This window comes from Gobio gobio (genome assembly GCF_949357685.1).
Source record: "Gobio gobio genome assembly, chromosome: 12".
Classification (NCBI taxonomy): Eukaryota; Metazoa; Chordata; class Actinopteri; order Cypriniformes; family Gobionidae; genus Gobio; species Gobio gobio.
Genome location: NC_137105.1, coordinates 427,845 through 437,844, shown reverse-complemented (window position 1 = coordinate 437,844; position 10,000 = coordinate 427,845).

The window sequence follows — 10,000 nt, the reverse complement described above, 5'->3', positions numbered from 1 at the left end:
CTGGTCCTGGTCCGGAGGGCAGGAGAGAAAACAGTCTGTGGGCTGGGTGAGAGGAGTCCTTGAGGATGCTGGAGCTCGATGCAGACAGTGTTTCCTCTGGATGAGCTCGATGCAGACAGTGTTTCCTCTGGATGAGCTTGATGCAGACAGTGTTTCCTCTGGATGAGCTCGATGCAGACAGTGTTTCCTCTGGATGAGCTTGATGCAGACAGTGTTTCCTCTGGATGAGCTCGATGCAGACAGTGTTTCCTCTGGATGAGCTTGATGCAGACAGTGTTTCCTCTGGATGAGCTTGATGCAGACAGTGTTTCCTCTGGATGAGCTTGATGCAGACAGTGTTTCCTCTGGATGAGCTTGATGCAGACAGTGTTTCCTCTGGATGAGCTTGATGCAGACAGTGTTTCCTCTGGATGAGCTCGATGCAGACAGTGTTTCCTCTGGATGAGCTCGATGTAGACAGTGTTTCCTCTGGATGTGCTCGATGCAGACAGTGTTTCCTCTGGATGAGCTCGATGCAGACAGTGTTTCCTCTGGATGAGCTTGATGCAGACAGTGTTTCCTCTGGATGAGCTTGATGCAGACAGTGTTTCCTCTGGATGAGCTTGATGCAGACAGTGTTTCCTCTGGATGAGCTCGATGCAGACAGTGTTTCCTCTGGATGAGCTTGATGCAGACAGTGTTTCCTCTGGATGAGCTTGATGCAGACAGTGTTTCCTCTGGATGAGCTCGATGCAGACAGTGTTTCCTCTGGATGAGCTTGATGCAGACAGTGTTTCCTCTGGATGAGCTTGATGCAGACAGTGTTTCCTCTGGATGAGCTCGATGCAGACAGTGTTTCCTCTGGATGAGCTTGATGCAGACAGTGTTTCCTCTGGATGAGCTTGATGCAGACAGTGTTTCCTCTGGATGAGCTTGATGCAGACAGTGTTTCCTCTGGATGAGCTTGATGCAGACAGTGTTTCCTGTGGATGAGCTTGATGCAGACAGTGTTTCCTGTGGATGAGCTTGATGCAGACAGCGTTTCCTCTGGATGAGCTCGATGCAGACAGTGTTTCCTCTGGATGAGCTCGATGTAGACAGTGTTTCCTCTGGATGAGCTCGATGCAGACAGTGTTTCCTCTGGATGAGCTCGATGTAGACAGTGTTTCCTCTGGATGAGCTCGATGCAGACAGTGTTTCTTCTGGATGAGCTTGATGCAGACAGTGTTTCCTCTGGATGAGCTTGATGCAGACAGTGTTTCCTCTGGATGAGCTTGATGCAGACAGTGTTTCCTCTGGATGAGCTTGATGCAGACAGTGTTTCCTCTGGATGAGCTCGATGCAGACAGTGTTTCCTCTGGATGAGCTCGATGCAGACAGTGTTTCCTCTGGATGAGCTTGATGCAGACAGTGTTTCCTCTGGATGAGCTCGATGCAGACAGTGTTTCCTCTGGATGAGCTTGATGCAGACAGTGTTTCCTCTGGATGAGCTTGATGCAGACAGTGTTTCCTCTGGATGAGCTCGATGCAGACAGTGTTTCCTCTGGATGAGCTTGATGCAGACAGTGTTTCCTCTGGATGAGCTTGATGCAGACAGCGTTTCCTCTGGATGAGCTCGATGCAGACAGTGTTTCCTCTGGATGAGCTCGATGCAGACAGCGTTTCCTCTGGATGAGCTCGATGCAGACAGTGTTTCCTCTGGATGAGCTTGATGCAGACAGTGTTTCCTCTGGATGAGCTTGATGCAGACAGTGTTTCCTCTGGATGTGCTCGATGCAGACAGTGTTTCCTCTGGATGAGCTTGATGCAGACAGTGTTTCCTCTGGATGAGCTTGATGCAGACAGTGTTTCCTCTGGATGAGCTTGATGCAGACAGTGTTTCCTCTGGATGAGCTTGATGCAGACAGTGTTTCCTCTGGATGAGCTCGATGCAGACAGTGTTTCCTCTGGATGTGCTCGATGCAGACAGTGTTTCCTCTGGATGTGCTCGATGCAGACAGTGTTTCCTCTGGATGAGCTTGATGCAGACAGTGTTTCCTCTGGATGAGCTCGATGCAGACAGTGTTTCCTCTGGATGAGCTTGATGCAGACAGTGTTTCCTCTGGATGAGCTTGATGCAGACAGTGTTTCCTCTGGATGTGCTCGATGCAGACAGTGTTTCCTCTGGATGTGCTCGATGCAGACAGTGTTTCCTCTGGATGAGCTCGATGCAGACAGTGTTTCCTCTGGATGAGCTTGATGCAGACAGTGTTTCCTCTGGATGAGCTCGATGCAGACAGCGTTTCCTCTGGATGAGCTCGATGCAGACAGTGTTTCCTCTGGATGAGCTTGATGCAGACAGTGTTTCCTCTGGATGAGCTTGATGCAGACAGTGTTTCCTCTGGATGTGCTCGATGCAGACAGTGTTTCCTCTGGATGAGCTTGATGCAGACAGTGTTTCCTCTGGATGAGCTTGATGCAGACAGTGTTTCCTCTGGATGTGCTCGATGCAGACAGTGTTTCCTCTGGATGAGCTTGATGCAGACAGTGTTTCCTCTGGATGAGCTTGATGCAGACAGTGTTTCCTCTGGATGTGCTCGATGCAGACAGTGTTTCCTCTGGATGAGCTTGATGCAGACAGTGTTTCCTCTGGATGAGCTCGATGCAGACAGTGTTTCCTCTGGATGAGCTTGATGCAGACAGTGTTTCCTCTGGATGAGCTCGATGCAGACAGTGTTTCCTCTGGATGTGCTCGATGCAGACAGTGTTTCCTCTGGATGAGCTTGATGCAGACAGTGTTTCCTCTGGATGAGCTTGATGCAGACAGTGTTTCCTCTGGATGTGCTCGATGCAGACAGTGTTTCCTCTGGATGAGCTTGATGCAGACAGTGTTTCCTCTGGATGAGCTTGATGCAGACAGTGTTTCCTCTGGATGTGCTCGATGCAGACAGTGTTTCCTCTGGATGAGCTTGATGCAGACAGTGTTTCCTCTGGATGAGCTCGATGCAGACAGTGTTTCCTCTGGATGAGCTTGATGCAGACAGTGTTTCCTCTGGATGAGCTTGATGCAGACAGTGTTTCCTCTGGATGTGCTCGATGCAGACAGTGTTTCCTCTGGATGTGCTCGATGCAGACAGTGTTTCCTCTGGATGAGCTCGATGCAGACAGTGTTTCCTGTGGATGAGCTCGATGCAGACAGTGTTTCCTGTGGATGAGCTCGATGCAGACAGCGTTTCCTCTGGATGAGCTCGATGCAGACAGTGTTTCCTCTGGATGAGCTCGATGTAGACAGCGTTTCCTCTGGATGAGCTCGATGCAGACAGTGTTTCCTCTGGATGAGCTCGATGCAGACAGTGTTTCCTGTGGATGAGCTTGATGCAGACAGCGTTTCCTCTGGATGAGCTCGATGCAGACAGTGTTTCCTCTGGATGAGCTTGATGCAGACAGTGTTTCCTCTGGATGTGCTCGATGCAGACAGTGTTTCCTCTGGATGAGCTTGATGCAGACAGTGTTTCCTCTGGATGAGCTCGATGCAGACAGCGTTTCCTCTGGATGTGCTCGATGCAGACAGTGTTTCCTCTGGATGAGCTTGATGCAGACAGTGTTTCCTCTGGATGAGCTTGATGCAGACAGTGTTTCCTCTGGATGAGCTCGATGCAGACAGTGTTTCCTCTGGATGAGCTTGATGCAGACAGTGTTTCCTCTGGATGTGCTCGATGCAGACAGTGTTTCCTCTGGATGTGCTCGATGCAGACAGTGTTTCCTGTGGATGAGCTTGATGCAGACAGCGTTTCCTCTGGATGAGCTCGATGCAGACAGTGTTTCCTGTGGATGAGCTTGATGCAGACAGCGTTTCCTCTGGATGAGCTCGATGCAGACAGTGTTTCCTTTGGATGAGCTTGATGCAGACAGTGTTTCCTCTGGATGAGCTCGATGCAGACAGTGTTTCCTCTGGATGAGCTCGATGCAGACAGCGTTTCCTCTGGATGAGCTCGATGCAGACAGTGTTTCCTCTGGATGAGCTCGATGCAGACAGCGTTTCCTCTGGATGAGCTCGATGCAGACAGTGTTTCCTCTGGATGAGCTCGATGCAGACAGCGTTTCCTCTGGATGAGCTCGATGCAGACAGTGTTTCCTCTGGATGAGCTCGATGCAGACAGCGTTTCCTCTGGATGAGCTCGATGCAGACAGTGTTTCCTCTGGATGAGCTCGATGCAGACAGTGTTTCCTCTGGATGAGCTCGATGCAGACAGTGTTTCCTCTGGATGAGCTCGATGCAGACAGTGTTTCCTCTGGATGAGCTTGATGCAGACAGCGTTTCCTCTGGATGAGCTCGATGCAGACAGTGTTTCCTGTGGATGAGCTCGATGCAGACAGTGTTTCCTCTGGATGTGCTCGATGCAGACAGTGTTTCCTCTGGATGTGCTCGATGCAGACAGTGTTTCCTCTGGATGTGCTCGATGCAGACAGTGTTTCCTCTGGATGTGCTCGATGCAGACAGTGTTTCCTCTGGATGTGCTCGATGCAGACAGTGTTTCCTCTGGATGAGCTTGATGCAGACAGTGTTTCCTCTGGATGAGCTTGATGCAGACAGTGTTTCCTCTGGATGAGCTTGATGCAGACAGTGTTTCCTCTGGATGAGCTTGATGCAGACAGTGTTTCCTCTGGATGAGCTTGATGCAGACAGTGTTTCCTCTGGATGAGCTTGATGCAGACAGTGTTTCCTCTGGATGAGCTTGATGCAGACAGTGTTTCCTCTGGATGAGCTTGATGCAGACAGTGTTTCCTCTGGATGAGCTTGATGCAGACAGTGTTTCCTCTGGATGAGCTTGATGCAGACAGTGTTTCCTCTGGATGAGCTTGATGCAGACAGTGTTTCCTCTGGATGAGCTCGATGCAGACAGTGTTTCCTCTGGATGTGCTCGATGCAGACAGTGTTTCCTCTGGATGAGCTTGATGCAGACAGTGTTTCCTCTGGATGAGCTTGATGCAGACAGTGTTTCCTCTGGATGAGCTCGATGCAGACAGTGTTTCCTCTGGATGTGCTCGATGCAGACAGTGTTTCCTCTGGATGAGCTCGATGCAGACAGTGTTTCCTCTGGATGAGCTCGATGTAGACAGTGTTTCCTCTGGATGAGCTCGATGCAGACAGTGTTTCCTCTGGATGAGCTCGATGTAGACAGTGTTTCCTCTGGATGAGCTCGATGCAGACAGTGTTTCCTCTGGATGAGCTCGATGCAGACAGTGTTTCCTCTGGATGAGCTTGATGCAGACAGTGTTTCCTCTGGATGAGCTCGATGTAGACAGTGTTTCCTCTGGATGTGCTCGATGCAGACAGTGTTTCCTCTGGATGAGCTTGATGCAGACAGTGTTTCCTCTGGATGTGCTTGATGCAGACAGTGTTTCCTCTGGATGAGCTCGATGCAGACAGTGTTTCCTCTGGATGAGCTCGATGCAGACAGTGTTTCCTCTGGATGAGCTTGATGCAGACAGTGTTTCCTCTGGATGAGCTTGATGCAGACAGTGTTTCCTCTGGATGAGCTTGATGCAGACAGTGTTTCCTCTGGATGAGCTCGATGCAGACAGTGTTTCCTCTGGATGAGCTCGATGCAGACAGTGTTTCCTCTGGATGAGCTCGATGTAGACAGCGTTTCCTCTGGATGAGCTTGATGCAGACAGTGTTTCCTCTGGATGAGCTTGATGCAGACAGTGTTTCCTCTGGATGAGCTTGATGCAGACAGTGTTTCCTCTGGATGAGCTTGATGCAGACAGTGTTTCCTCTGGATGAGCTCGATGCAGACAGTGTTTCCTCTGGATGAGCTCGATGCAGACAGCGTTTCCTCTGGATGAGCTCGATGTAGACAGCGTTTCCTCTGGATGAGCTTGATGCAGACAGTGTTTCCTCTGGATGAGCTTGATGCAGACAGTGTTTCCTCTGGATGAGCTTGATGCAGACAGTGTTTCCTCTGGATGAGCTCGATGCAGACAGTGTTTCCTCTGGATGTGCTCGATGCAGACAGTGTTTCCTCTGGATGTGCTCGATGCAGACAGTGTTTCCTCTGGATGTGCTCGATGCAGACAGTGTTTCCTCTGGATGTGCTCGATGCAGACAGTGTTTCCTCTGGATGAGCTTGATGCAGACAGTGTTTCCTCTGGATGAGCTTGATGCAGACAGTGTTTCCTCTGGATGAGCTCGATGCAGACAGCGTTTCCTCTGGATGAGCTCGATGCAGACAGTGTTTCCTCTGGATGAGCTTGATGCAGACAGTGTTTCCTCTGGATGAGCTCGATGCAGACAGCGTTTCCTCTGGATGAGCTCGATGCAGACAGTGTTTCTTCTGGATGAGCTTGATGCAGACAGTGTTTCCTCTGGATGAGCTTGATGCAGACAGTGTTTCCTCTGGATGAGCTTGATGCAGACAGTGTTTCCTCTGGATGAGCTCGATGCAGACAGTGTTTCCTCTGGATGTGCTCGATGCAGACAGTGTTTCCTCTGGATGAGCTTGATGCAGACAGTGTTTCCTCTGGATGAGCTTGATGCAGACAGTGTTTCCTCTGGATGAGCTTGATGCAGACAGTGTTTCCTCTGGATGAGCTTGATGCAGACAGTGTTTCCTCTGGATGAGCTCGATGCAGACAGTGTTTCCTCTGGATGTGCTCGATGCAGACAGTGTTTCCTCTGGATGTGCTCGATGCAGACAGTGTTTCCTCTGGATGAGCTTGATGCAGACAGTGTTTCCTCTGGATGAGCTCGATGCAGACAGTGTTTCCTCTGGATGAGCTTGATGCAGACAGTGTTTCCTCTGGATGAGCTTGATGCAGACAGTGTTTCCTCTGGATGTGCTCGATGCAGACAGTGTTTCCTCTGGATGTGCTCGATGCAGACAGTGTTTCCTCTGGATGAGCTCGATGCAGACAGTGTTTCCTCTGGATGAGCTTGATGCAGACAGTGTTTCCTCTGGATGAGCTCGATGCAGACAGCGTTTCCTCTGGATGAGCTCGATGCAGACAGTGTTTCCTCTGGATGAGCTTGATGCAGACAGTGTTTCCTCTGGATGAGCTTGATGCAGACAGTGTTTCCTCTGGATGAGCTTGATGCAGACAGTGTTTCCTCTGGATGAGCTCGATGCAGACAGTGTTTCCTCTGGATGTGCTCGATGCAGACAGTGTTTCCTCTGGATGAGCTTGATGCAGACAGTGTTTCCTCTGGATGAGCTTGATGCAGACAGTGTTTCCTCTGGATGAGCTCGATGCAGACAGTGTTTCCTCTGGATGAGCTTGATGCAGACAGTGTTTCCTCTGGATGAGCTCGATGCAGACAGTGTTTCCTCTGGATGAGCTTGATGCAGACAGTGTTTCCTCTGGATGAGCTCGATGCAGACAGTGTTTCCTCTGGATGTGCTCGATGCAGACAGTGTTTCCTCTGGATGTGCTCGATGCAGACAGTGTTTCCTCTGGATGAGCTCGATGCAGACAGTGTTTCCTGTGGATGAGCTCGATGCAGACAGTGTTTCCTGTGGATGAGCTTGATGCAGACAGCGTTTCCTCTGGATGAGCTCGATGCAGACAGTGTTTCCTCTGGATGAGCTCGATGTAGACAGCGTTTCCTCTGGATGAGCTCGATGCAGACAGTGTTTCCTCTGGATGAGCTCGATGCAGACAGTGTTTCCTGTGGATGAGCTTGATGCAGACAGCGTTTCCTCTGGATGAGCTCGATGCAGACAGTGTTTCCTCTGGATGAGCTTGATGCAGACAGTGTTTCCTCTGGATGTGCTCGATGCAGACAGTGTTTCCTCTGGATGAGCTCGATGCAGACAGTGTTTCCTGTGGATGAGCTTGATGCAGACAGCGTTTCCTCTGGATGAGCTCGATGCAGACAGTGTTTCCTCTGGATGAGCTTGATGCAGACAGTGTTTCCTCTGGATGAGCTCGATGCAGACAGTGTTTCCTCTGGATGAGCTTGATGCAGACAGTGTTTCCTCTGGATGAGCTCGATGCAGACAGTGTTTCCTCTGGATGAGCTTGATGCAGACAGTGTTTCCTCTGGATGTGCTCGATGCAGACAGTGTTTCCTGTGGATGAGCTTGATGCAGACAGTGTTTCCTCTGGATGAGCTTGATGCAGACAGTGTTTCCTCTGGATGAGCTCGATGCAGACAGCGTTTCCTCTGGATGAGCTCGATGCAGACAGTGTTTCCTCTGGATGAGCTTGATGCAGACAGTGTTTCCTCTGGATGAGCTCGATGCAGACAGTGTTTCCTCTGGATGAGCTTGATGCAGACAGTGTTTCCTCTGGATGAGCTCGATGCAGACAGTGTTTCCTCTGGATGAGCTTGATGCAGACAGTGTTTCCTCTGGATGTGCTCGATGCAGACAGTGTTTCCTCTGGATGAGCTTGATGCAGACAGTGTTTCCTCTGGATGAGCTTGATGCAGACAGTGTTTCCTCTGGATGAGCTCGATGCAGACAGTGTTTCCTCTGGATGAGCTCGATGTAGACAGCGTTTCCTCTGGATGAGCTTGATGCAGACAGCGTTTCCTCTGGATGAGCTCGATGCAGACAGTGTTTCCTCTGGATGAGCTTGATGCAGACAGCGTTTCCTCTGGATGAGCTTGATGCAGACAGTGTTTCCTCTGGATGAGCTTGATGCAGACAGTGTTTCCTCTGGATGAGCTCGATGTAGACAGTGTTTCCTCTGGATGTGCTCGATGCAGACAGTGTTTCCTCTGGATGAGCTTGATGCAGACAGTGTTTCCTCTGGATGAGCTTGATGCAGACAGCGTTTCCTCTGGATGAGCTTGATGCAGACAGTGTTTCCTGTGGATGAGCTCGATGCAGACAGTGTTTCCTCTGGATGAGCTCGATGCAGACAGTGTTTCCTCTGGATGAGCTTGATGCAGACAGTGTTTCCTCTGGATGTGCTCGATGCAGACAGTGTTTCCTCTGGATGAGCTCGATGCAGACAGTGTTTCCTCTGGATGTGCTCGATGCAGACAGTGTTTCCTCTGGATGAGCTCGATGCAGACAGTGTTTCCTCTGGATGAGCTCGATGCAGACAGTGTTTCCTCTGGATGAGCTTGATGCAGACAGTGTTTCCTCTGGATGAGCTTGATGCAGACAGTGTTTCCTCTGGATGAGCTTGATGCAGACAGTGTTTCCTCTGGATGAGCTTGATGCAGACAGTGTTTCCTCTGGATGAGCTCGATGCAGACAGTGTTTCCTCTGGATGAGCTTGATGCAGACAGTGTTTCCTCTGGATGAGCTTGATGCAGACAGTGTTTCCTCTGGATGAGCTTGATGCAGACAGTGTTTCCTCTGGATGAGCTTGATGCAGACAGTGTTTCCTCTGGATGAGCTTGATGCAGACAGTGTTTCCTCTGGATGAGCTCGATGCAGACAGTGTTTCCTCTGGATGAGCTTGATGCAGACAGTGTTTCCTCTGGATGTGCTCGATGCAGACAGTGTTTCCTCTGGATGAGCTCGATGCAGACAGTGTTTCCTCTGGATGTGCTCGATGCAGACAGTGTTTCCTCTGGATGTGCTCGATGCAGACAGTGTTTCCTCTGGATGAGCTCGATGTAGACAGTGTTTCCTCTGGATGAGCTCGATGCAGACAGTGTTTCCTCTGGATGAGCTCGATGCAGACAGTGCTTCCTGTGGATGAGCTCGATGCAGACAGTGTTTCCTCTGGATGAGCTTGATGCAGACAGTGTTTCCTCTGGATGAGCTTGATGCAGACAGTGTTTCCTCTGGATGAGCTCGATGCAGACAGTGTTTCCTCTGGATGAGCTTGATGCAGACAGTGTTTCCTCTGGATGTGCTCGATGCAGACAGTGTTTCCTCTGGATGAGCTCGATGTAGACAGCGTTTCCTCTGGATGTGCTCGATGCAGACAGTGTTTCCTCTGGATGAGCTTGATGCAGACAGTGTTTCCTCTGGATGTGCTTGATGCAGACAGTGTTTCCTCTGGATGAGCTCGATGCAGACAGTGTTTCCTCTGGATGAGCTTGATGTAGACAGCGTTTCCTCTGGATGAGCTCGAT